Here is a 26,527-nt window from a genome sequence, read left to right as displayed (position 1 = left end):
CATTTTCAGTGATGGGATTTAGCAGTTTTACAAAGCTTTACCATTCTTTCCAAGTGCTGCACAGTTAGAGCAGACAGCTATGGAGCAGAGCTGGGAGCAAAGCCTGAAGTGAGTGCAGAGGGGCTGATACATTTCTGAAAGACGATAGGAAGGGCCTGAGCTACCCAAAGCTTATCTTAGCCAAGAGTAAAATGACATGGAATTAATTAGGACTAATTGGCAGGTAAAATGGGGAGTTTGGTGAACCATGTGCAACTGAAAGATACGTACAGAGATGCAGAAGGGTTTGATAATGGGTGCTATCTCTGATACACTAATGAAAAGTTAAGGAGGGGTTGTTGGAAATTGTATTTCCCCGTCAGTGAGAATTCCCTCGGGGCTCTGGCCCAGACTCGATCACTGTCAGTGATCTATGACATCCTAATGCCTGCCCAGCACATGCCTTGCATTCCTGTCTGGATGCAAACATACCTGCAAAATGGAGAATGACAAAACTTGGCCCACTGCTATTCCTAGATTCCCTTTACCAGGCAACAAACATGCATGTATCTCTAAATCAGGAGCGTGCACCCTGGTTAGAAATGAATTCAGGCTTGCAGGTTGAGTGTTTTCTTTCCTCTCTGTCTAGCATCCATGCTGGTGTTTCCTCATTCCTTCCCCACTACCACAGGAATGCTATTGCTGTGAACTCACATTTGGCATGTGCTTCCAAGAACACCCTCTGGAGACTGAAGGGTCAAATGCACCACCGCAGCGTGTCTTGATAAGAGGCATCCTTGTGGCAAGGTGGGTGAAAAGTGCTGTTGTTTGGGGCAGAGGAGTCTCCGGTTGATCTAGAGCTAATTGGATCTGATCTTTGTCTGGAAATTAGGCGGCAACTCTCCTAAGAAACACACACTTAGTGTGTTTTCCAGCCTTTCTGGCTTTTACCCACGGAAGGATTAGTTCACCAGGTGGGCGACTTTCCTGTTGTTCTGGAATTGTTGCTCCCGAGGGAACACGTCAGATCCCCACGATTTCATCTGATTAAGAGTTGAATTGCAGCAAAAATGACTTAGGTTAGAGATAAGGAAAGCTTTTCTAACTGTGAAGCACTGGAACGGATCCTGGAGATATCCTTATGAGCAGACCAGGTGACCATCTGGCAAGTATGATTTAGGCAAAGCTGCTCCATCTTTATGGTGCGAGGGATGAATTACTATGGATTCCCAAGAGCTCTTCCAATCCTGTGTTTTATTTTTGTTTGTTTGGGTTTTTGTGTGTGTGATTGTTGTTGTTTTTTGATGATTTTGCATCCAGAATCTCACCAAGAAGGAGAGGCACAGACTCTGAAAAATGAGGTTTCATCTGCTGATTTCTGAAAACTTTGTTCAGAATCCCTTTGCAAATAATCTGGTGGGAGGTTTTACTTCAGGCTGGTCGTGCTATATCCTTTCTTACACAGGATAAGCACAGTGCAGAGCCTGCATGCGTGCTTTGGGCTTATAAGGGCTTCTGGAGACACAGGAAGGTGAACTGACTGGTCTGAAGTCATACAACACAGGAAAAGTAGGAACAGAGGCCAGTTTTCCAGGCTTCAAGTCATGTACCTTAACCACCAAAAAACTTCATTTCCTTGAATTAATATTGGCCCATGCTGACTCTTGTATTACTGCCTCCTGAGTGGCCTATGCAATGTAAGGCATTTCAGTCTTTTGCTGTTTAATTCATTTTGCTGCTATGGTGCAGGGTGCGGTAGATATTACCAAAGGAATGATCGCACGTTGCCAGTATTTTTGATTCTTTCCAGGCAAAGAGTAGATTTTCACAGCCAGGCTCAACACCTTGAAGTTTCTACTTTCATTTCCAAAGTGTATGATATTGGTCATGATAGGAAATTGAAAAAATAGAAAATTCACACAGTGCTTGACAAGGCAGTGACCGTTCTGGGCTGCATGTTACAAGGGTAATGGGCTGGGAATCAAACTTCCACCACTGTGCTGCAGAGGATTAGTCACAGCTCACCTACCTGCAAAACGGAGGTAGTGGGAGTACTATCTCATACTTTGGAGGCCCAAAGCTTAAAATTGTTGAGATCATTCAAAGGAGGCTGCTATGGACGTGCAAAGTATCCTCTCTTCTGCTAACGCGACTGGAAAATTGCATAAGCTTGATGGATAAAGAAGCAATAATTGTTGGATAGGGGACAAGGAAAATATTTGACCACTGGTTTTCTCTGAAATACTAAATGGAGAACACTTGTCTCTCATCTTGGGTCAAACAGTTTTCTTTTAGTTTTCAGCCGCTTCCCCTAGATACCAGTTGATAGAACACAAGGACTGTTGCAGATTTGCAAAAGAGGATTTCAAGGAGAATAATAATAATAATAATAAAAAAAATCGCAACAATTCCTCTGTAAATCCACTTCTCTGGAGCACTACAAATCAGGACTCTGGCGAGAGCCACACCGCGCTGAGACTGACAGCCATTAGTGCCAGCAAGTCCCTCGTGATGGCTCCCTGACCTCTGCAGCAGAAAATACCATCAGGAGCATTCCTCGGAGTGCGATGAAGGAGCATGGCCTTGCAGCCTGGTGGTCCAGAAGGAGATACTTGAGCCGTAGCATCCCCTGGGTAGGAACTGAAGCCAGGCCTGCAGGGCCTTGGGCAAAGCCTTTGGCCACGCAGCCAGTGCCAGTGCTCCAGCCTTGCCCAGCAGAGCTTTAGGAAGCAGCCATGTTTGTCTTTCACAACAGGCCACGCTTGCAGTGTTATTGGCACTCTAGGTACACCTACAGCATGGGGCCCTAGTGACTCATATGCTATTCTGCTTTGGTGTTGGATCTCAGCAGGGTTTAAACACGGGGTAGGCGGCTAGGGCAAGGCTGAGGTATTTCTAGTCACAGTGCTTAGAAAACTTCTGTGATGGGACTGAAAGGCTCGCACGGATTTAGCTGCACGATGGCATCTGGCCTCAGCAGTCCTCCCTGTCCCTCTGCAGGAATTTAGCACCCCTGGTGCTGGGGGCCAGCGCAGGACACCAAATAAACCACAGACAGATCGTTTGCAGCAAGGGCTGAATGTGGGATATGTCACAGTTCCTGTGCTGTGGGGCCTGCTGGGGAAGGGGTGCCCCTAAGGGTGCAGCAGCAGCAGCTTCTGGGGTCTCCGATCTGCCACAGCATGCGGGTCCATCCTTCCTTGTTTTAGACGCTTCATCAGCCAGGGAAGGGCGGGGGAGGCTGGATCAGAACTCCAATCTTCAGCTTCTCGAGTCTTTTAGGCACTTAACGTCCTTTTTTGGGTCCTTAGGCGCAAACTTTCCCTCCTGGGGCTCTTAAGCAGCGACTGCGGACATTAAAGCTGGTAATGGGGCAAGATTGTAAACATCTTCTGAAAGTACACAGCAGAGCCCTTTATTGTCAAAGCGAAATACATTTGGAGCGCTTAAGAACTCATCCAGAGATCTCTTTCCAAATGAGTAAGGCTTGGCAGCTCTCCCCTCGGCCGCCTGAACGCAGCGTAACCCTTCTGCCTTCCCCTGCTCTTCAGGGCAAGCCAGGCTGAAAAACTGTGGAGACCCAACCTCGCTGTGCCAGGGGTAGCAGTCCCTTATAAAAATGATCGGACTCAAAATCGGAATTATTTTAATTGCAGTCCTTATAAACAGCCACGAAACGGAGAGATTAGAAAATGCAGCTTCCCTTCCCCCCTTCTCCTCAGCGTGCTCGCCAGGTTTTGTGTTGAATCTCCGAGCAGGGCAGGACCCTGTATGGTAACCCCCCAGCATCCCATCCCTCCCCACAAAGCTTTTTAACGTGGCTTGGGGAAGAAGAGAGGAAAAAATCGAGGGAAAAAAAAATAAAATAAAAAAGCACAGCAACTTTTTTTCTCCGGGGAAAAAAAAAAAAAAAAAAAAAGTTGAATACCACCAGCATCCCGAGGGCCTGGGGGTACAGCGAGGGGATTTTTGGGGGCTCCCCACCCCGAGTTTTAGGGCGATGCTGGCAGGGGTCGGTGCCGGTGGCTGCCGCCGCCCCAACCCCGGCCCCAGCCCTTACATGGCCAAATGTGCCTGCGGGGAAAGGCAGGAATTTTGGGGCCTTGACGTCAGCCCCGGGCAGAGCTCAGCAGCCCGGCGGGGCGGGAGGCAGCGGCGGCCGCTTTCGCTTTTTGTTTCGGGGGGCGTCCCTCGGAGCTCCCAGCCCACCTCCAACGCCCGGAGGGGAGGTAAGGGGGTGCCTGGGGGGTGCTGGGGATGCCGGATTGGGGTTTGGGGGGGTGGGCAGAGGGGCTCAAAGAGGCCGGGGGAAGAGGAAGAGGAGGAGGAGGAGGAAGAGGAGGGCGGAGAGGGGCGGCCCCGGGCGCCCCCCCCCCGGCCCCAGCCCCGCCCCGGGGTCCACCCCCGCCGCCTCCTCCCGCCGCCGCCGCCGCGCTCGCCTCCGCCGCCTCTTCCTCCTCCTCCTCCTCCTCCTCCTCCTCCCCCCCCGAGGTATCGTTGCGAATAATAACTTGCCCCCTTCCCTTCTTCTTCGCCTCTCCCCCCCCCCGCCCCGCCGAGGCAGCTGGGCAGCAGCTGCAGCCCCCGGCCGGAGCTGGGGAAGAAGTCGTGGTGGGGAGGGGGGGGGGGGTGGCCGCGGCTGGCTCCTCCCCGGTGCCCCCCCCTCCATACCCGGGGCGAGCACGGCGCTGGGGTGGGAGCAGCTCCCGGGGTGGGCCGGGGGAGGGTGGGGAGAGCTCCTCGGTGCTGGTCCCGGTGCCCCCCCGGAGCCCCCAGCCCGGGTCCTGCCGCCCGCAGGTGCACCTGGCCCGGGGGGGGGGGGGGACACACGGGGGTGGCGCTGCCCCCGAGCGGGCACCTGGCCCGGCCCGACCCCCGCTGGTAAATAATAAGTTGAGCAAAGCCCCAGCAGCTTTTTATACACCCGGGGGAGGCCCACCCTTCCCCAACAGGTAAGTTACGTAGAAATTTCCCACACCCTTACGTCACCCAGGGCTTTTCTTTTTTTTTTTTTTTCTTTTGAAAATTTTTTTTTTTTTTTTTTTTGGTTTCCCTCCCTCCCCCATTGAATTTTTGCCCTCCCCTTTCAGACAGACAAATCTGATTCCTGCCATTGTTCAGGGAGTGATCTCCACGCCCTGGGGCTGTGCTTGGGAGAAGGCAGTGCTCCGGAGTAGGAGGTGTTGATGGAGAAAGCTCCTGCTCTAATTGCTCTGGCTACTGTACCTCCAGGTGCAGCATGGCCCCATGGTTGGGTTGCGTTGCCTTCTGGTTTGTTTCTCTTTGATTTCTGCACCCGGGTGAGGTGGTTTCTTGGCCCAGCTGTTTGGTTTTGGGGTTGGGTTCCTGTCTGGTATCTGTCTCTGACCCAGGTGACTTGGTTACACGAAGTATTAAGAGTTTGTGGGAACCTCCAGACTTGCTGATGCATCTTCCTATGCATCCACAATGCCTCGGCCCATGTGCAGAAAGTGGTTTTGACCCATGTGGAGTGTGAGCTCTTGCACAGGAGTCTCCAGTTTTGGGAAGTGCTCTAGATCTGAGAGATTCTTTCCTTCTGGGACCTACTTTCCTGTAGAGTCTGTGCTTGCACTTTCCAGGAGTGATTTTAGGGACCAAATCTGAGAGAGAGCAGGGAGTCCCTGTGCACCTGGGAGTCATACAGCAGGTGGTGGCCCACCAAGTGATGGCCAATATGGGACCTGAGGAAGGCAGAGGAACACCTGGAGCCAGAGAACAGGACACAACATCTCATCTAATGTTGCCAATGCAGTTGTTCACACTGGAAAATGTGGCTCGCTGTCCTGCATGCAGCCAAGCCTGCTGCACAGCACAGCAGGCTTGGGATGCGAGGGACTTTCTGGTTCTCCCCACCCTTGCTGCAGCAGGACTAGGCCAAACAAGGCTAAATAATGCTCCAGGAGATGGGTTTTCCCTCAGGAAATGTTTCCATCTGAGGTTAAAATGTATTGTGTAAAACTTCTCTCTGCCTATTGGCCTACTGTATTTCCTGCTGATACTTCATCCCGTTCACCTCACCCGTGACACTTCATCCCATTGCTCCTGAGTTTGTTAGCGCTGTTATTCCCCTATTTCAGTTCCTCGGACATTGTTGGAGGGTCTTTCCCTAATGGGACAGGCTGTCTATGGGTGACAGTTTGGGTGGTGGCTCTAGAGCCACCCAGCAGCGAGCTCCTACCTTTGCTGTCTTGCCCTGCAAAATGGTGGGGTTGCCTTCAGCCCTGCCGCCCTTTAATGATTGAATGTTGTACCTGCTCTGGGATGGTGGCAGTGCTAAATCCCTCTTGGTGATGGCATTGGCGGCTCTTCCAGCATCAGGTGCCTGCTGCACCTCGTAGGCTCTTCTGCCACCCTGGTGCTGGAGGCCCTGAGTGGAGCTGAAGGTTGGCGTAGACTTTTTGGGTGCCTCTTGGCTGGTGCCTGGTCATGGGTAGAAGGCATGAGGTGACTTGGTTGGGCTGTGAAATGAGCTCCTTGTGCCCAGAAGGCGTGTGGGTAGTTTTTTAGGCCTGCTTTCCAAAGGCCAGGCCCACCCCATGTGCTCAATTGAGGCCTTGGGGGCATCCCATGGTGCCAGCAGTCCTGCTGTCCAGGAGTCCCTATCAGAGGTGTGTGTCCCTTGTAGTCTGCTCCATAAGTTCCTGTGTGTAAACTGGGGACATGTCCAGGGAAGTGAAGCTAAAACATTATCTCATGGCAGCTTCTACAGGTACAGGCCCAAACTGCGATGAATCGCTGCTGGTACAATCTCACGTGAAACCAGTGCACACCAGCAAAAATGTGCCTCCAGACTGGTGGGCCGGGAGTGGTTTTCAGAGCCAATATCCAAACGATCACAGTGAGGGTACAGAAAATCCCAGGTGTGGTTTTGCTGCCTTGTGTTGTGGAAACTTGCAGAGCAAATTGGACATCAAAGTGTGTTGTTCTGAAAATCGGCTTCAGCTGTGCTGCATTTCTGACGGGTGATGGGCTGTTGTCTTACCAGAATCAGGAATTGGTGCAGCATAAGTCAAATTTCCAACTAATAAGTGCAGGTTCAGTGGTGCACTGCTTGCCAAAGCACACGTTCCCCTAGGATGTTACGGGATGAAGCTCCAGAGCTGCAGCAGCGAGTTGGTGCTCAGCTACGGTCTCAGTGGAGCTGAAGTGCTTTTAAATACCTAATGATCATCAGTATATATTTTTAATTACAACATAAGTTGATTACAACGTAAGTACCAATTACAGTATGGTCAGAGTGGAGACACCAGTCACTTGATTTCAAAGCCTGACTGTTGCCTTGTTTATTAGTGTCGCTGCTTGGGTTTGTTAGTATAATGTCTGACGACAAACTGAAGTGACTCCCTCCTGATTTGTGAAATCTGGTGGAGAATGTATGTGGTCTCGAATAGGGATAGCAAAAATGCTGGGAAGCTGGAAAACACGAGGGAGTTTGATCGACAGTTTGGGATTGCTCCTATGGAAAGAACACGCGCTAGAAAGGTGTCACAGAGTTGATGAATGAACGATGAATTTGTGGAAAAAGGGTCTCTGTTCCCTTGTACCAGTGCTTGTGGGATGTTGGAGCCAAGGTGAAAGTGGCTGATTGAAATGAACAAAATGTAAATGCTTTTCCACGTAGGTGTAACTAAAAGGTGGAATTTATCTGAGGACAAGAATGTAGCCAGGTCTGGAAAGAAGATAGGACAGCTGTAGGACTATCAGGTACATTCAGAGCTTTGCCAGGCAATAGTGTTGCCTCTTGAATCCTAAACATCTAATTGGAAAGAAAAGACCATTTCATGCAGGTTTCGCTGAAACTGTTGATGACTGTAGCTGGAGAAAAGCAGTAGCTTGGGTGAGTGACAAATGGTTTGCAATAAGACAGTTTCCATGCATCTGTGGAAACACATACCCTCAGGGTGCCTACAGTGGCTTCTCTGTTCCTTTGCCCATCATGGTTGTGTGAACAATGCATACTCGGTGGCATTTCAGTCCTTGTCGGGTGTCTGAAAGCCTGACCCGTGCAGCAGTTTCTCCTAATAAACTCGCTTGGCCGCTGGGCAGCCAGCTGGGAGTCACTTGCAGGCTGGTGGCTGGTCCTCTGTGCTCTTCACCCTGCAGCCTCTGGCAGCCTGAAAACTCCTGCAGCTCTGGGAAACCCTGCAGGTGTGGGGAAGTCTGAACAGTCATCCCTGAGGATGCCCTGAGAGCTTTTAGAGGTGACATAGTGATGACAAAGATGTGTGTTTCCTTTAGGTACGTCTGTGTCTCTAAGGCACGCTACGTTTTAGACTGAGGAGACGGCAGGGAAGCAACATGAATACAAATTCCTGTCTACGTGATCTGCCAGGAGTCTGAGATCCAGCACCTGTGCTCGCTATATGCATGCGTGAGCAAGACAGCGGGACTCTCACCTTCTTTCAGTCCTCCACAGCCTGTTTTCTTAGCCCGGTAACTTCATTATCTCCCTCTGCTCTCACAGCAGGGTAATTCTGCTAAAAGCTAGAGAGCTTACTGGAACTGCAGCCACGTTTGAAAAGCAGGCAGGAGTGGGGGAGACAGAAACCGTAGCTTATCTGAGGATGTGGGTTATCTAAGAGACGGATTCGCAAGGAACAATACCTTTAAAAAGAGTGTGGGTTACGTATAGGAAAACAGAGGACTTGAAATAACTTCATGAACAACAGTTCCAGAGGAGGTCTTGGAGGCAAGATGTTGCAGTCAACTTCCACAAGTACATTGGGCCTCTCCGAAGCACGGTGCCAGTGAAGTACGAAGAGCTCAATGTTTTCCTCCTTTTAATTTTGGGAGCTTTTTGTTTTGTAAAACAGAAACAAACAGAGAAGAGAAAACAACAAATCAAACCGAAAACCACAGACCAAAAAAACCCCACAAAGTTAAAAAGCTTTTGACAGCTTGCGCCTGCCCAAGGAATGGGGGTTAGCTGGGTGCAGGGCTCCACTCTTTCTGTTCCTCCTACTTCTGGGCACGGCAAGCAGGTAGGGTTCATAATGTTTCTAACCAAACATGAAAAAAAAAACGCTGCCCACATTTAATCGTTGTTATTAAGGTTACTGGTAGAGACACCTCAGTAGGGACTCAGCTTTTATCTCGGAAGAGTTGGTTTCGATCACGTTCTGAGCAAGCGCGAGAGCTGGCATGAAAATCATCATTTTAAGTAGCTGTCAGCAAGTCTCTGTCATTTTAGGTTGTTGGTATCTGTTGTTGGGATCTGTGGGTGACAGTGACACACGTGTGAGTCACTCATAAGTGCTCCCAAACTATTGCAATATGCTCAAGAAAGGAAAACAAACATCGGTGGAGTTGTGGGCTGCTGATAACCTTTTCTTAGAAAAAGATAGAAGCTTTTGAGCATTGCAGACTCAAGTGAGGATGTTTACTGCAGCCCTTGATGCCGTAAGGGAACCTTGTAATACAGAGATTCCTCAATAACCCCATAAATAACTTTGTTTGGTCTGGGTCGTGACGCCTGTGGGTCTCCGCCAGCGTTATGCCAGCTTTGGCTCAGTGTGACAGAGCTGACCAGCCCTGGTTGGGTTTGCCAGGTTAGTTGGAAGGGATCCCCTTCTGCATGTAGGTGGGTTTACACATTTGAGCATCCTCTGAGTAGGGGCCGTTCAGCTCTCGGCTGCCTTCATATCTCCCTGCTACCACTGCCCAGTGATGCTTCAAGGCAGGCAAACTTCCACCAAATCTTGGATGATTGTGCCGCCAGCGGAATAGTTAGTTGAGATTTAATATGGCCATTATCTTTAGGTAATAAAATATCAACTAACTTGCCATAACTATCTTGTTTAATGTCTATTAAAAGCCCCACATACTTCATTGACTGGGTGAAATTTAATAGAAGTTCAGCTAAGCATTTATTGCTTATTTAATTTAAAAATAAGTTGATCTCCACAGTTGGTAACAGGCACTGAGGATTTAATTAACATTCAGTAAACTACCCTGTTAGCTCTGAATTACACAGTCAGGTCTTGTTTATGCATCAATTTGTAACTCCCCCCTCCTCTTTAGGCTGGTGGATGCCATTGTCAGGAGCTGCAGTTGTTTCCTCTTCTCCCTCCTCCTCTGCCAGGTCTGCAAAGCAGGGATCCTATGTAGCACTGCTCGGGGACCAGCACCCTGCTGCTTTTTGGGGGCTCCCTGGCAGCCTGGCCCATTGGGCAAGGCAGGAAGGATGGGGGAGGCTGGTGGATCCTGGCACAGCCCCCAGAGAAGGGGCTGTGGGCCCAGCGGGACGGGTACAGATGCTTTGCACGATGAGTTAAAAGCAGCCCAGCTCCGTGCTTGAGTTCTGCTGCGCTTAACAAATGTAAAATATAAAATACATCCTCTGCGGCTTTTTCAGCAACGAGGACGTCTATATGAAACTCAGGCCGGTGAGTTTTCTGTAGAGAAACTTGGAGTGGTTGTTTCACAGGTGACTTGCAGCTGGCCCTGCTGTGGTCCCTGCGCTAATCGCACCCGGAGCGCTGTGCCTGGCGTCTCGGCAGCGTGTGCGCATCTTCCACGTGCTGCGCGCACGGACCCCGAGGAGCTCTCTCTGTTTCAGCAGTTTATTACCTCACCTTAACAGACTCGAATTACTCTACTTAATGAGGCAGGCTTGGATGAAGGCGAGGAGTCTCTCAGACAGTGCGCTTTACGCAGGGACTGGGTTGGGAGGGTGATTGGATTAGCAGCTGATAAGTGGTTGAAGCTCCAGCTGCCGCATCTCCCCTGCCTTACTCGCTCTGGAGTCAGCGGTGTTCGTGTTGCAGCTCAGCCCCGAAGGAGATCAGCTGGCTTCAGTTTAACACACCTCATGGCTTGAGGTAGAGGCTTGATTTGCTTTTCATGGGTTTGGACAAATCTGGAGAGATACCTCAAACTATTAGTGTGGCCAAGATGAGCCTTTAATCTGGTTTCCCAAGAGCAGCAGATAGCGATTGCCCCAGCCGCATGACGAGTCTGTAGTTAACTACAAGCGATGCACTTGGTTAAGAGAACGGTGTTAAAGCTGCAAAGTCCGAGTGCTTCAAAGCTACAAAATGCCAGGATGAAGGTTGTCCATGAAGCCTTAATTTGCTGTCCTTTTCCTCTCCCCCCCCCCCAAGCGGGTATTATGGTATAGCCACTTAATTGCCACGGCACCTCCTCTTTGTGCTCAGGATGGAAGGTGATGCTTAATGAGCACCTATTCACTTTCTCTTCTTTCTGTGCATTGTATGGCCCCAAGCCTTATTTCCTACATACCAGTCAAACTGAGGGCTGAAAGCAGAATTATTAATTTGCTTTTCTGGAGAACTCTTTGCTCTTCCGTGTGAGTGCTCTTCAAGTTGGGGTGACTTTTTGCGTTGCCCTCCTCAGGTAGAGGTACTTGCTGTTTTACTGATGGGACACCGAGGCTTAGTGAGGAGTGAAGTTGGGAGTCTCACATCATCCCTGACACTGAAATCCAAGAGAAAGAAGCCGGTTAGACCAGGGTCGCTTGCTTTAGTTTGCAGTCATAACTGATAATCAGAGAAAAACAGCTGAAAAGAATTGTTTGTAATTATAGACTGAGTTTAGCATCCTTTTCACCCAGCTCTGGAGATTGCCCTGAACTGCTTGGTGCAGTTACATCTATCTTTACAGTACATCTCCCTCATCTCTTCTGCTTTTATCTTCCTCTTACGTGTTATCATCATCCTTGACTGGGGGCAAGGGCTGTACGTACTGTGTGCGGGTCTCATAGTGCCTGGCTTAGGATGGGAGCTGGGCTTTGCCCCCAGCATTTGGAAACCAGGGCAGTTTAATCAGTTGGATCTGAAATGGGAAGTCCAGAAATAAACCACAAAAGTGGTCAAGGTCCAGGTGATGTTTGTGTATAATAAGGTATTTCAAGGAATATAATAGGGATAATGGAGACTTTAGATCATCCGCTGTACGTTTCTCAGTGGCTTGTTTTCCTGCATACAGTAAAAGTGCAGTTTTTAAGGTAGTTTAGGCTTCCTCTAGAGCTGTAGTGCTTCTTGTCCAACAGACTATTTTCTGGGGGAGCTGCCTGTTACAATGCCTTGTTCTGCCTTCCCTAGCACAGTTCCAGCCTGGTGTGCTCACAGAGGCTCCTCTTCTTTCCCGACTTCCCGGGGATGTGCGGAGCTGCATCTTTGCCATTTAAGGAGGGCTTGGTGAGCCTTCTGCAGAGTCAGTCTGAAATTCAAGTGCGTGAGTAATCCAGCTGAACTCTCTGCAGCTACTTGTGTGCCTAATGATAAGCAAGGGTTTAAGTACGTTCCTGAACCCAAATCCTAATTTGCTTCAAATGCAGACAGGGAAGAAACAAAGGGCAGAAGTGTTAACAGTCAGCTCGGGAGATGTCTGGCTTGGTTTCTTCTGGCACAATGCTGTAGCATGCAGACTGGCAGTAGCCTTGTTGCAATAGACACCCTCACACGGTGCAGGAGATCACGCTGTGAATGAGGCAGACAAGTTGCAAACCTCCAATAGTGGCATTAAGCGATGAATTGTGAGTCAGAAGAGTATCTCAGAGGCTAGGAACGACACCTCGCACCTCTGTGCTACTGTAGGGGTGAGGGCAGTGTCCTTGGCACATAACGCCTCTTCCAGTGTCTCCCTTGGCCTACGAGAATTGGGAGTGAGGCCAGAGCAGCAGGTGAGCTTCAAGCAATACCAGGGAGTGTGCTTTTCCAAGGCACTCCACCCACCCAGGTATTTGCAGTGTCCGGGGCAAAGGATGGCAGCTGATGAAGTGCCTCAGCTCCTCGTTGTGTTGCTCCTGGCACAGCGTGCTTTACTCTGCTGTGTGGGAGAGCTGTGGAAATCAGTGGAGAGCTGGAGAAGGAGCTACGAGAGCAGTGCTCGCTTCCTTACGACACACAGGGATCCCTGCAGCGCATCTTCATTTGTGAATTATTCTGCATGAAGTTAGCTCCCGTCCCCACACTGCACTCAGGATAGATTCATGCCATTATGTGATTTCCCCACCCCCTTTTTTGTTTTGTTTTATAAGTAGGTATCTTGCTGATGTCCCACCTCGGCTGGGGTCAGGACGCTCCCAGGGGTGTTGTACCCATACCTGCACCGCTCATTCTCTGCCTGCCGGAGTTTCATCTGTGCAGTAGCCCAAGCCTTTGATCTGTGTGCGCCCATGTTTTGTGCCTGGGGTGGTGTTTTAGCTCTTGCGTTGTGCTGTTACGTGCAAGAAGTGTGAAAGCGATCTGCTCACTCCAGCTTTGCTGTGTTGAGGGCTGCTGTCTGCCCGCCTCAGCTGCTCGCCATACCTTGAAGGTAAATTGCAGTGAAACAGGAGCAACCTTAGGTGGTTTTTGTTCTTTTTTTTTTTTTTTTTTTTTTTTTAACAGCTCTTGATGAATTTCCTATGTCTCAGATGGTTTGATTCATACCTGGTTAGGGGTGTGCCCTACTCCATGGGTGGAACTGGATGTACAAAGGTAGCTGCGCATTATCAGGCAGTCCCACGTTGGATCATCTGGTCTTGTTCCAGCTGTTTTGGTGACTGCACCTTTTAGGACAGGAATATTTGCTGTTCGTTTTAGTTGTGCACGCTCTACCTGCCATGTGATGGATGGAAACGGTTCCAGATGCTCTCGATCCCCAGAGCCAGACCAGGCCTATCCATCTGGTGAATGACACCAGTAATTGTGGGCACTGTGTTGGCATTTTCCAGCGTTCCCCATTACCCTTCTCTTTATTTTTGCTTCCATGTTCCAGGATTACTCTTGTCTCGTGTCGTCCATGTCTCTACCTATGAAGGTGGCATCTTGGGTGAGCCTGTTGGTGATGGTACCCACAGGAGAGCAGTGAGCCTGCTGGAAACCTCCTGAAGCTGAGCAGAGGCTGTGGGGGTCCGGGAGCTCCAGCCCCGGGAGGTGACGACAACCCGGAGGGTGCTGAGAGAAGAGCAGAGCAATTAGCTTGGGGACAGTGAGACTGATGGTGAAAGAAGATGAAAAGGATGTAAAAAAGTGTGTGTTAGCAGAATGTGACTAAGATGGAGACCTGATAAGTATTGAAATGTATCTGCAGAGGAAAGGAGAGCGGTAGCTGCTAGAGCAGAGCTCTGTGCCTGGGACTTGCAGCTTGGTGCAGAGCACTTCTGAGTCACAGGAATATAAGGCTCCTGTAGCCCTGCCATCACAAACAGTTACCGTGTGTAAACCTTTTTGCAAAGTTGCTCAGGTCTATCAGAAACGTGGCTGTGCTCTCCTCTCTTCTTCCCGGGGAGCTTGTCTCCCTCAGTGCTCTTTATCCTGGCTTCTGAGCTGTGCAGCTCCTCCGTTCATTCCTCAGCGCTTAGTCACAGGAGGTTTTTGTGGGAGGGAGGGACACCCATGAGAAACGTGTAACTCGATGCAGAGTCCCTTGCCACGAGGAATCTGGGTGGCTGATCTGCTGCAGAGCGGCCTGGTGGAGCCCGCTGGAGACCTGTGGGGCTGTGGGTCTGTGTGACCTGCAGCCCTGGGGCTCCAGGGGGTGGAGCGGAGGCTGGAGGTAACGTGGGTTTCTCCTGCAAAGGTCAACCCATATGACATTTGGGGGTTCCTGGTGGAGCTGCCCTACCCCAGCTCATTTGCAATGTTCAGTTGTGCAATTGCATGGGGGTGAGGTGGAGGAGGGGAGCAACAGGGCTCGCTTAAACTACCTGTGATGGAAAGCAGGCTGTGAGCTATAGGAGAACCTCGTGCCTCTGTCCTGGCTACAGAAAGGGAAATCTGGCAGGGGAGATAGGGCCGTATGTGCAAATACAGCCTGTGGGTTTAGGTCCTGGTCCAGCATTTACATCCATAAATAGGTCAGCCCCTTCCTTGTGATAGCGTTCGTGTGCAAACACGAACCAGCTAATCCCAGCAGATGTTTGGCAGCATGGTGAGCCCAGAAGGAAGTTAAATATCAGCGTGCTTTGCTAGAGAGGTGTCCAGGGTTCAAGGAGCACCTGCTTGAGGAGCGCATTTGAGCCAGGATGGTTTTGGGGTTGTGTGGGCTCAGCTTTGCATAGCACCTGCCCCCGTTACATCGCGGCTATGTGCAGGCTGAGCGTGTCCCCACTGACATCGAAGGCACAACTTTCTTCAGCTTTTGAGGAGGGAAATGGGATTTAGACCTACATTTGCACGTGCATACTTCATTAAAACCCCAAGAAAAGGAGGTGGTGGTGGATTTTGTTTGCTGCCCGCCGTTCTCCATGTGCTGATGTGCCCAGCTCATGGTTGGTGCAGGGTAAAGGCTCGGTGTTCGTGGCTAGCCTGATGCCTTTGCTCACCTCCCTCTCCTTCCCCAAGCAGAAACATTTAGGTTTGAGATCCGTGACACCCCGTCAGCTGCCAGAGATAACACTGAGCACCCGATTTTTTATTTTATTTTTTTCTGGGTGCTTTGAAAGATGATCAGAATGCTTTAGACTTCGGGCTTTCTCGCTCAAAAAGGGCCAAGGATTTCACTCGCTTCTCCTGGCTTCTCTTTTGTGCTCTGTCGTGATTGCTGCCCTGATTTCCAGGCAGAGTTATAATTATAAGGCTGCTGAGCCGAGGGGGAGGCAGCAATAGGATAGGTCTGGATTAAATAAATAAACCAAGGACTTTTTGCAGGTATGTCCTTGCTCAGATCCTTGTCAGTCCCTGTTAAAAACGCATCACAGCTTGGGGTACCAGCATGTGCTTTTGTCTTCTCGGTTAAATCTTCACAGAGGCTCCTCAGGACACTTTCAGCATCCCAAGGAGAAGCCTCTGGTGTCTTCTGCTAGCACGCAGGCCGTGGGCAGCTCTTCTGTCATCATCCTGAACCTGCTCCTGGTGCTCCCTGTGTGCCAGGCGCGTGCATCTGACTCGCCCCGTGCTTTCTGCCGCCGCTGCCCGGCCTTTTTGTCTGCATTAGTTTAATTGAGTGAGGCGCTCGCAGGAGAAGCCATTCATTCCCCTGGTAACTGTGCTCGACAATCAGAAGTTATTCTGGGGGTGAAGGACTGGTACAGATTTGTTTTCCTTGGCTGCAGCTCCGTAGCCCCTAATAGTTTCTCACCAATATGAACCGAGAGTGGCTTGGTTTGAGGCTAATTAAAAGCCAAAAGGGTCTGCAGCCCTCTCCAAAATAATTACCATCCTTGGTGAATGGGAGGAATCTCTGCTTCCCGTTTGTTTCCAGCCCCCTCCCTTTTGCCACTTTACTCGCACGTTGGCCCTGATGTGCTGTCAGAGCAGCTGTGAGTTCGTGGTCGACCCCTTTCTCTGCTGAAATTTTGGCTTTTGGACGAAAGGGTAAATACAGCAAAAAGATGGGGATGTTTTATGAAGCCCAGTAGTTACTTTTTGGGGTGTGTTTGCTTGGGGAGAAGCTACTGAGAGCAGCAGAGGGGTGTGTGTGCACCCCATGTGCAGGAGCACGTTTTGTCCTGACTTTTTTATGGGTTAGAAAACAAAAAACCCGATGTTTTGACTGCGCCTGTGCGCTCATTACCAGGAACTCTGAGTGCAGCAGCTGGAGTTCCTAGACAGCTTGGTTTCTCTCAGTAATGGGTTTCAGACACACGTTAGCTTGGATTCCTGCATTGTTCAGGGCTGGTGATGCAGTGAAAGGTGTCCTCCTCCTCCCGGTGTGCTCCGTGTGTGCGTGGCACCCATCCTGTCACCGCTGGGGCTGGGGTCTACTGTGGGCAGGAGGGCAGAGCCCTCTTCCTTCCAGGTGTCCCCAGAAGTGCTCGTGCTCCTCCAGCACCCCGTATGGGAACGGACAAAGGTCTCCACATCCCATGCCTGGGGGTCGGGCGAGCTCAGCTCCCCCTGCAGCTCCTCACGGGGACATCCACCCTGCGGCTGGTGCTGGCTGCCCGCGGTCCCCTCCGCAGCTTCTCCACGTGGGGCACAAAACCATCCCGAGCCCTCTTCATCCCACGAACCTCCCGGAGCTGCAAGGAGCAGCAGAGCTGCTGCTGTGGCTCCTTAATCCACCAGCTTCCCAAGGCGCTCTCTGCCCGTGCCCTTCGGAACATTTTTTAATGCAGATGGAGTGCCCTGTTTTAATTGACTAAGAAAAAAGAACAGGGAGAGGGGGGGGATGAACTCATGACCTTGAGATAAATGGTTTCTTATTGAGTCCCCGGGCCCCTCAGCCACCCCCTCTTCTGAGAGCGGCGCAGTTTAATCAAAGGTCAGGGGTTTTGTCTTCTTTGAGAGCCTCAGCAAAAGAGGGCCGGGCGGCTGAACTCTCCTCGCTCCGCCGTGACTGCAGTCATTCTTGCCCTGTCAAGTTCCCATTGAGCTCGCCCTGCTTGTTTTCTGTTCCTGGATGACGCCTCTGTTGACCTTCTCTGGTCCCTGTGAATGCTGATAAAGGCTCGGTGATGGAGTCAGCTGTGTTTCTGAGGGATGTAACTGGATATACGGCGGCTACGAGCGAGCGGCTCATGCAAGGCTGCTGGTAGCCTCTGCAGCGTGCGGCCTCGCTGGTTTGGGAGGAAATTGCCTTCCCTGGCCAGCTCTGCCCCCACAGGTGTCTCCTGTTTTGGGTGGTATCACCCAAAAAGTACCTTTCTCCCCATCATTTTATGCCCTGTGGTTCCTTCTCGGGCAGCAATCAAGCACGCGGCCGTGACTCTTGTGATGGGAGCAGCGTGAATCTTTCTCTCTCTTCTCCTTCCTCCCTCCCTCCTGAGTGCAGTTTTTAACTCTCCTCGAGCCCGACGGATAGCTGGCGTGGAGCTGGCCAAAAAAAAATCCCGAAACAGTTGGTTTGTGAGCTTACAAGCCAGCTTCAGTGCCAGCAGTGAGGTTCCCACTGCCGAGCTGAGCGCGGTGCAGTCGGAGGAGGTGAGGACGGGGCTGGCCGCGGCGTTGCTCTGCCTGCTGCCCTCGTGAATCGCAGCAGCGGGACGGAGGAGGGTGAGGAGGCTTTCCCTGGTCTCAGAGCTTTCCGTACTTCAGCACCCACACGCTGCAGCTGGCCTGTCAGACAAATAGGCCAAAATACAGTGCTCAGGGCAGCAGGCTGGAGGATATCGGGTGGCAAAGCTGTGGAAGAATGTGAAGAAATGGTAGTCAAGAAAACGTGGTGCTGAGAAACTGTCAGGTACCGGGCAGGTGTGATCTCTGCCTCTGAGCACTAAGGAGGTCCACTGAAGGAACTGAGAGGTGTTTAACTGATAAACTCGTCATTCTGTAAACCAGGAGCTTCTTTCTTTCCATGAAGAAACACAGAAAAATAAGTTGCACTGGTCCAAGGGTACGATTGCTACAGCCACAGTTGGTGCCAGGCAAAAAACGAAGGAACTGCAGCGCAAGTCCAGCGTATTCTCCAGATCAAGGTAAAATGGCACCGAGTGGCAGAAGACTTCTTATTTTCAGGTTTTAAGCAGAAAAAGGTTGTGTTTTTTTTGAGCTGTGTGCCGTCCCAGCGGCAGGTGACCACGTTGAGTGGAGATGGATGGGCTCCTGACAGCTCCGCCGTGGGACGGCGCTCACGATGGTGCTGAGCCGGGGATTAGGTTCGTGTTTCCTTTCCATTGTAACACCACCACCTCAGTTGAGCCCCTGCTGTTTTAGGACCAGGGATGTCATGCAGCACCTTATTTTAGTCGTCAACACCAGGCTGAGGCTCGGGCACCCTGCACGTGGTGGGAGTGATGCTCAGGTGTCCTCTGGGGAAGGCAAGGGGCAGCGGCGGTGCACCCCTTGCTGGTCCTCCCCGACCCCAGGGAGGAAAAGTGAGTGACCTGGCTTCTGGCTGACGTCAGGGTAATTTAGGAACGAACTCAGCTTTTTAATACCTTTTTCTTTGTCTCAGTCCCCATCTGGAATGGAAGTAATGGGACTTTCTTGTTCGGAAGGTGGACGCGTGCACAGGCATCCGTGTTCCTCCCAGTTTTGAAAAGTGGTAAGAGCAGTTATTAGGGCTTGTCAGAACGTCTCTAGAATTTTTTCTCTATATTTGGTATAAATGACTCTTTTCTGAAAATGGAGTTTTCTGTGGGAAGCACCAGCCTGCAACTCAGTTCTCCTTTTGCAGAGGAAAAAGGCACTTTTTCATCTTATTCTTCCATTTGCGATGGTAACAATATTTGCTGAAAACAAAAATGTTTTCATCAAAAGTGGTCGGTGGTAAGGCTGCTCCCCTTGGCTGGCTGATTGCCACACTTCCACGTTAACCTTTGCCTCCCTGCCCCCGTTGCTTTTTCCTCTGTTTTTGAAGAAATTCGTGTCCTCAGCCTCAATCCAGCTGTTTAGAGAGAGGAGCAGTGGAGCAGCTTTTTCATTCGAGGCCCCCTCTGAAGGTATTCGTTGCAAGTCCGAAACTAAGATATAAAAATGAAAGAAGATAATGAACACTTAGGCATCCTTGGAGATGGAGGTGAGAAAGGGATGGACATTTCTAAAGCAGATGGAGAGGTTTCCTGGTCCTGGATGAGTGCTCTTATTTAACCATCGCGATGGATTACGATGCTTTTGGAGAGATCTAGCTGGGCCAAGCAGACGTGTGAGCAGGGAATCCAGTTTACTGGCAGGTGTCTGTTGCTGTTTTCAAATGACCTGGCAGAAATTGGGTAAAACAGGAGCTTTGAACCACGAAGACTGTCTTGTAGGCTCAAAGTTTCAAAGGTTTAATTTACAAAGGGTTTTAAGACGAGCAGTGAGAGAGCCCACCTCTGCGTCAAGGGTTTTGTCGTGGCAGGACCCAAGCAGACCTGGGTGAAGGTAACCCTTCCCTCAAATTCTTGCCATTTAAAACCCAAATGGATTAAAGGAGATGTTACTTTATAATGCAACTTAACTTCTTCATTTCCATTGAGGTGTGACACCATTAGACTGAGCAAGCGTGCACAGAAATGCCACCTCTGCTCTAGATCTCAGCTTAAGCGTGGGCTGCTGGAGACCTGGGGCTGGGACTGGGGAGAGCCAGACGCCTTCGTGGCCCCAGGACTTGGGGTGCAGCACTTCTCCTCTGCTCCCCTGTGCTCTTCTTGGTCACTGTTGGTCTGTTTTTCTTTACCAAGTGTCTTAAGACTCGGGAATCGTGTTAGGGCAGCGTTCTGCCTTGTGAGTCTGGCCGTTCCTCAGGGAAAAAAAATGACATTTTGGGGGGTTTTGAATTGCAAAACATTATGCTTTGTTTGAAACCCCGGCTCTGTGGTGCTCTGATACTGCATGCGAACTGGAAAGCGAAATCAATTACCCTTCTTTGATCGAGAAGCCGGGGTGCATTCGAGTGAGAAAGTGAAACTGCCCCCCTCTTGCTCCAGGTCGCTGCAACCAGCCTCAGTGAAACGCAGCCAGCAAACGGGGCCTGTGCGTGCGTGTGTGTGTGTGTGCTGGGGGGAGATCAGTGGGGCTGCTCTGAAAATCTTCCGCTTCCAGTAGACTGGGGGAGTGTGAACAGCGTGAGGCCGGCAGCCTGCGCTTGAAAATCCAGGGTCCGAGCCTGGTGTCGATTACAGAGCCGTAAATCACGGGCAGCGCCGCTGGCAGCTGCGGGGAGCTGCTGAAAGGTCACTGCAGAATGGGACCCGCGGGCTTTCTGGCATGGGCATGCTGATTCCTCTCATTCCTTCGCCACCCTGCTTTCCTAGCCATCCTTCTCAGCGCTTTGTGCAGTCGAAAGGCGAGGGATGTGACATGGCTGCTGCTGGAGCTGGTTTTCTCCTCCACTGCTGTCCAGTTGCTGCAGCTGAGAGTCGCTAGGGTGGCTCCTGGGTGCTGCAGGTAGGGCTGTCACAGCTTCCTCGGCCCCTGCTCGAATATGTTGTGCCCCAGATAATTCTTCATGTATTTTAATACAGCAATCGCGGTCTGGAGAGGCCGGATCCCACCCCACCAGCGCTGCCAGGCCCGAAGGAGCACGCTGGAGCAGACTCTGCCTCTTCCCCTTTCACCCCTGCTCCTTTTTTCCGCTTGTTTTTAATCTCATTTTATGAACCCAAGGACAAACCTGAAAATCAGGTGTGACAGCAAAGATAAAGGTGAGTCACCTGGCCCCGAAGCCAGCTGTGCCACCGCTCTAGGAAACGGGGACTCCTGCGGGGTGGTGACCAAAGGCCAGGCTCTGCTGCCCTGTGGTGTGCAGGGCCTACTGGTAAGCTGGCTCTTCGATCCAAGCTATCTTCACCCATCACAGCCGATGCTGCAAATCCGTGCTGTGGCTGACACCAGGGTTGGACCAGGACTTCGGAAGCGCTAAGTCCCCTTACGGCCAATTTTGACACGCGGGGTTGTGGTGGGTTGGAGAACAGCTCAGCGCTGAGGACAATGAGCAAGGGGTGTGTGCTTCCTCGCAGATCAAAACTCTGCATTTGCGCAGCGTGCTTGCTGCTTTACACCAGCATGGGATTTGGCCTCCAAAAAAAGAAAAACCAGCAGCCCGGTGTGTTGGTTGGTGCTGCTTGTATCGATGGCTTTCTGAGCAGGTGCTGCTGCTGGCGGTGCTGGAGAGCCGCAGCACGGAGGAAATGCGTCTCCGGCTTTTGTTATTTTGCATGATCTTTGTATTAGATAACTCCAGCAATGTTCTTCTGAATTGAACAGTTTCATAAATGAAGCCTGAGAAGCACAGAAACAAACACAGAAAGCTGGTAGGGATCCTGCAGGCAGTAGTGTCGTGGTACAGCAAGATAGGTCCGTGTCTCGGAGCAGCTGTGTTCATATGCATGAGCTGCCCATGCACGTAAGCTGAATTTGAAGTCAGGCTGGGACTCTAAGCTCAGGTTTGCATAGAAGGGGTCTGATTTTCCTAAGTGTGCAGTGCGTGGGGAGCTCAGTGATGGTCAGAAGCACTGAGGATCAGGGCTGCTTGTAGCAGAGGAAGTAGCTCGAGATTTCTGAATTGAGGACTTTGGCCAGCAGAAAACAAATATTGGCACAGTGTGGGAAAGGCATAAAAAAACATATGTCAAAACGGTGCAGGCTTTTAAGTGTTTTTCACTTAAAATGAAAAGGTCAGATTGAATGGGGTTGTCAGCTGGGGACCTGCACGTGCACCTGCCAGTCAGACACGAGCGGACCCTTGTCAGCCCGTGCTGATGGCTGACTCCCTGAGAACTTGTTGGTGCTTGAAAACTGGCGACTGGAACAGCTAAAACTACAATTTTCCTTGTAGCAGTCAGGCTGAGACATGTGTTCCTCGTTGGGGTGGGAATGAGAGCTTCCCAGCGCGAGGCTGCTTTATCCCAGTTTAACTGGCGTTCACTGGTGGGCTTCTGCAAGTTACAGCCCTATTGATTTAAGGGAAAAAAAAAAAAAAGAAAAAGAATGGAGCTCGGAGTATTTGTAAGACTTACAAGTGTAAACCAGATTTAAAGGTGAATGCAAGTTTCAACCAGTCAGGAAAAACATCTGCCATTCAGCCAGGCTGCTGGATGAGAAATGTAATTAGCACTTAAAGAAATTATTTTAACGGCTAAGATTTTCTCTTAAAGGGATTGGTGGTTCTTGTTACTTCAATTACCAAGTGACCGCTGCAATGTTATGCTGGAGATGCCTTTTCTTCCAAAAATGCTGACTGTATTTCTCTGAACCAGCTTTCTTGCAGAGGTTTCAAGCTGTCCGTTTCTGAAAAACCCGAAGAATAAAAGAAAACTCAAAACACATCGGAGAATCACCATTTAAATTCAGGCATTGTAAGCTACTGCTTTTCGTTGTGATTTAAATCAGCAAACAGGAAATGTTGCTTTACATACTGGTGCTTTACATTAATGGCTTTTCTTATCGGGAGCTGTCGATTCTCGCCGTCGATAACACGGCATCGGTGCTATCAGGCAGGGCGAGCAGGCTGCTGCTGCTCGTCGCGTCCTTCGGGATTTGAGTAAGATCTCAACCTTTCACCTAATTCTTCTTTTGGCCTGGGATGGCTTTTTTATGACTTCTGAATCTCCTTCTCAGCTTTTGGCGAGCTGTACCTTAAACTTAACTAGTTGGAAAGAAACAAACGAAGAAAACAATCTGTTGTGAGAGGCGTCGCTCTCAGTGAATTCCGGTCCCAGCGCTTTGTTCCGAGGCTGCTCGGTGCTTTGAATGGGATGGCTGATCCCCGCTGTTCAGCTTTTTCGCTTTAAATTACTTTTAAATGATAAATTGCTTGTTGAAATGCTTCAGGGTGCATTCAAATAAGCGGTCTGCACTGCACTAAGCACGAAAATGAGGATGCACATGCGCGCACGTACGTGTGGACGGCCTCGAAGTCCCGGTGGCTGTGGCTGTGATCTGAAGGCATGAGCTGAGGTGTGCTGAGCCCTGCCAGGGGGGAGCTGGGTGGCGTGAGGCTGCGTTACCAGAGAGACTTCCCTGCTCTTACCTCTTGCACAGCCACGATAGCAATCTGGGCTTTCTCAGTGCAGGATTAAAATCAGAACTAGCCGCACGCTGGCTGCTGAGCATCTGTTGCAGCGAGCTGGAAAAGCACCTGAACATTTCCCACTGAGGTTGTAGGGCAAAGTTGTGTGAAACCCAGAGGGGCCTCCTTGGAGCTGGGCTGTGGACGTGTTTCCCTGAGGACTCCAGCAGAGCAAAGACTTGTGCTGGAATCGATGGCAATAGCGTGGGTGTGTTTGTATGATGTGCTTGTTCATCTTTCCCTACCTAAGCCAAAAGGGGATAAGCATGGCCGAGAGGAGGCCTGTGGAGCCATGGCAGGGAGAGGGGCAGACCCTGTTTTTGGGCAGGGTGATGTTCCCACCAGCTCGCCTGGGACACGGGTGGCCACGACCTCAGGAGAGATGAGGCCAGACAGGGAGCGGGCTGGCTGCCAAGCTGCGGCGCTCCTTGCTGCGTACAAGCAACTTGGGGCATGGGGTCCTCGAGTCCTGAGAAATGTTTTCCACCAAGAAATGCTTGTTGAGATCACGTCTGTGAGATCTCTGGTTTGGAGGTGACCTCATGGCTCCGTGGCTTGTGATGCAACAGTTGGGCAGCTCTGCTGGGTTTGTCCTCAGCATCTCTCCTGGCTCCCTCTGCGCTCTCAAACCCAGACCAACTTTTGTAGCCTCCCGCTAAAGCAGCGGGGCTGAATGACTCCCTTCTGCCCAGGTCTTGTTTGGGGTCACAGACGGAGGAGTTTGGTGGACCAGCTCAGGTGGGTACTGCTGTGCTGGCCAGGAGGGGTGGGTGCCTGGCACCAGCGGGTTGCTGCCTGCCCTGGGGATGGCACCCATGGGTCCTGCTCGCCTTGTAGGACCCAGTCACAAGCTGACAGGGACGGCCAGTGCGGAGAGAAAAGCCAGGCGGATGCGGCTCAGTTAGCTGAGGCTGCCAGAGTCCTGTAAACGCTCTTATAAACATCTCGTGAGCTAAACTTGATGAAAGGCGAGCCTGAGCCAAGGTCTTTTACACACAGGTTGGGTCCCAAGAATATTGCCTTACCTGGAGCTCCCGGAGGTGCTGTTGTGAATTGAATTGAAACAGGGCTGGAACCAGAGGGGAATGTTGTTGTCTTCTGCCTTTGCAGATAAGACCGAAGGGCATTTTGCCAGGAGCCTGTGGGAAGGACCTAAATTGTATATAACTCTACATCATTTTAAAATGAAAAGTAAACATGCAGAACCATAATATTTGCTTGTACTTGTCTCCTCCGTGATGGATGAAGAGAAATTGCTCTTTGGCTGAGTTCAGCAGCAATAAAACCTCGCAGTAACTCATCTTCATCCCCAGCCTGTGGTGAGTGGGAGACACCGTTGCGATCGCCGGCTGGATTTGTCCTCGCAGCACCTGAAGGCAGCTCCGAGGGTCTTGGGGGCTTGAATACCTGCTCTATCCACACCTGGGTCCTGCGGGGAGTCAGTCGGGGCTGGGCACCAGCCAAGCATCAGTGGGATGGAGCTGGGGAGGTGCTGATGGGGCCAGGGTAGACCCCAATGTGCTCTTACGGTGTTGGAGAGGCGAGGGTCGCGTGTCCCTCGCGGCTGCTGTAGCATCAGGCATGATGTGCAGTGACAAGGGGCTGGTGGCAGGGACAGGACGCCATCCCACTGGGTGACAGGCCAGGGGGACCGGGGCTGTGAGCTGCACCTGGTGTTGTGCAATTCCTTGGTTATAGGTCTGTGGGCTCAACGCATCCTCACGAGCAGCGCAGGTAAAACAAACGCAAGCCCCAACCGAGCGTTTCCATCGTTACGGCAGCAAACAGCAACAGCTTTTTGTGCTGTGGTGGTGACGAGGCGAGCCTGTGCTCGTCACGAGCAGAGATAGGGACGTGGGGGTGTCGGGGCTGTGGCTGGGATGGGATGCCAGGCGGCAGGCAGGAAGGAGTGCGACATGCAGATGCTGTGCAGCTCCTCGGGATGCGCCCGGCAGCATCCTGGCGTGACACTTGACATGTGCAGGATGCCGGTTGTGTGGCCTGGCTGATAAAGGGCTGGTCCCTCTGGTCTGCCTGCATCTCCTGCACAGGGAGGAACAGCGTCAGCTTGGTCAAAACAGAAAATCCTGTAAGCTTCAAAACCAAATAAATGAAGCCTTGTAGCTCCATTGTCTTGCCCCAAGCCACAGTGACTAAGGACAGATTCACCTGTTCTCATATTTTGTGCCTCGTTTTATGTCCCCCTCGCATCCGTATCTTTACAAATAGTCATGTTTTGTTGTATTCCTAGTGTGACACCGTAAAGCTCGGTGCTTTGGGGTCGAAATGCTCGCTTACACAGGGTGCGCAGAGCAGCTGCTGTAAAACAGCCCAGAAGCACGGAGGCTTCTGTCGAAGAAAGCTGGGGAGGAAAACGCTCCGTTTCCCAGAAGCTGTGTGGGTTAAGCTGCAAGTTTTGGAGAAGAGCTGTCGGGAAGCCCATCCAGCGTGCATCACATGGAAACTCTTTCTCTTCGCAGGGCTGGGAAAGAAACCCAAAGTCGTGACTCCGGCAGCACCCCGCGTGTCTCCAACAGCCCCGCGCTGAGTTCATCCCACCAGCAAAGCTGTGCAGTGCGAGAGCCGGTACGTAAACACTTCTCACAGGCACGAGGGGAGCGGAAGGAGCTGCAGCTTTTCTAGCAGTAGCACCTTGCTGCGACTCTCATCTAGGGGACCAAAAAAAAGCTCCTAAATGAGTGTGGAAGGGGGTTGGGATAACTGGGAAACAGATGAAATGGTAACTCCCTTGTGCTGCTTGCACAAAGAGACCTCGGAGGGGAAGGGCTCAGCACCAGCAAGAAGCTGTGAGTGTTTAGAAGTCACCCCAGCCTGTAGGGCTGGGGCTGTGGGTTCGCTGTCGCGGGGAGCACCGTGTGGCAGCGTGCGTTTGTAGGTGATGTGGGGGGCGCTGACAAACACCTGCGTAAGAAATGCAGATATCCCATGTCTACGTGTGCATACACCCAGCGTACAGATCCGGGCACGTGGAAACAAAGATGTGCAGTGCATATATAGTATATACTACACAGCGGCGTGTGAGAGCTCGGGGGTGTGTGTACCAAATGTCTGTATATACTATATATGGCAGTGAAAGAATGCATATGCATTCATGTTCTCTTCTCTTTTTCTGTCTCTTCTGTCTCTCTGTGGAGCTGTTGCAAAGCTACCAGATCCAACCTCCTGGGAAGCCTTTCTGGCCAAGGTT

The 26,527-nt window shown here is 51.1% G+C and overlaps 1 protein-coding gene across 12 annotated transcripts in view; it reads left to right on the top strand.

Moving 5' to 3' along the window:
• The first annotated feature begins 4,121 nt into the window (after positions 1-4,121).
• LPP (LIM domain containing preferred translocation partner in lipoma) overlaps positions 4,122-26,527 on the top strand; it is a 317,139-nt gene continuing 294,733 nt past the window's right edge. Inside the window, exons 1-4 of one of the 12 annotated variants that reach the window (XR_014618713.1) lie at positions 4,393-4,470; positions 22,508-22,606; positions 25,800-25,905; positions 26,475-26,524. The gene's annotated coding sequence lies outside the window, so the exon portion shown is untranslated. The other 11 variants (XM_084292040.1, XM_084292039.1, XM_084292042.1 and 8 more) reach the window with 11 other exon arrangements.

This window comes from Netta rufina (genome assembly GCF_964035555.1).
Source record: "Netta rufina genome assembly, chromosome: 9".
Taxonomy (NCBI): Eukaryota; Metazoa; Chordata; class Aves; order Anseriformes; family Anatidae; genus Netta; species Netta rufina.
The sequence above is the reverse complement of the archived record's forward strand: the minus strand, read 5'-3'. Positions and strand labels throughout refer to the sequence as shown.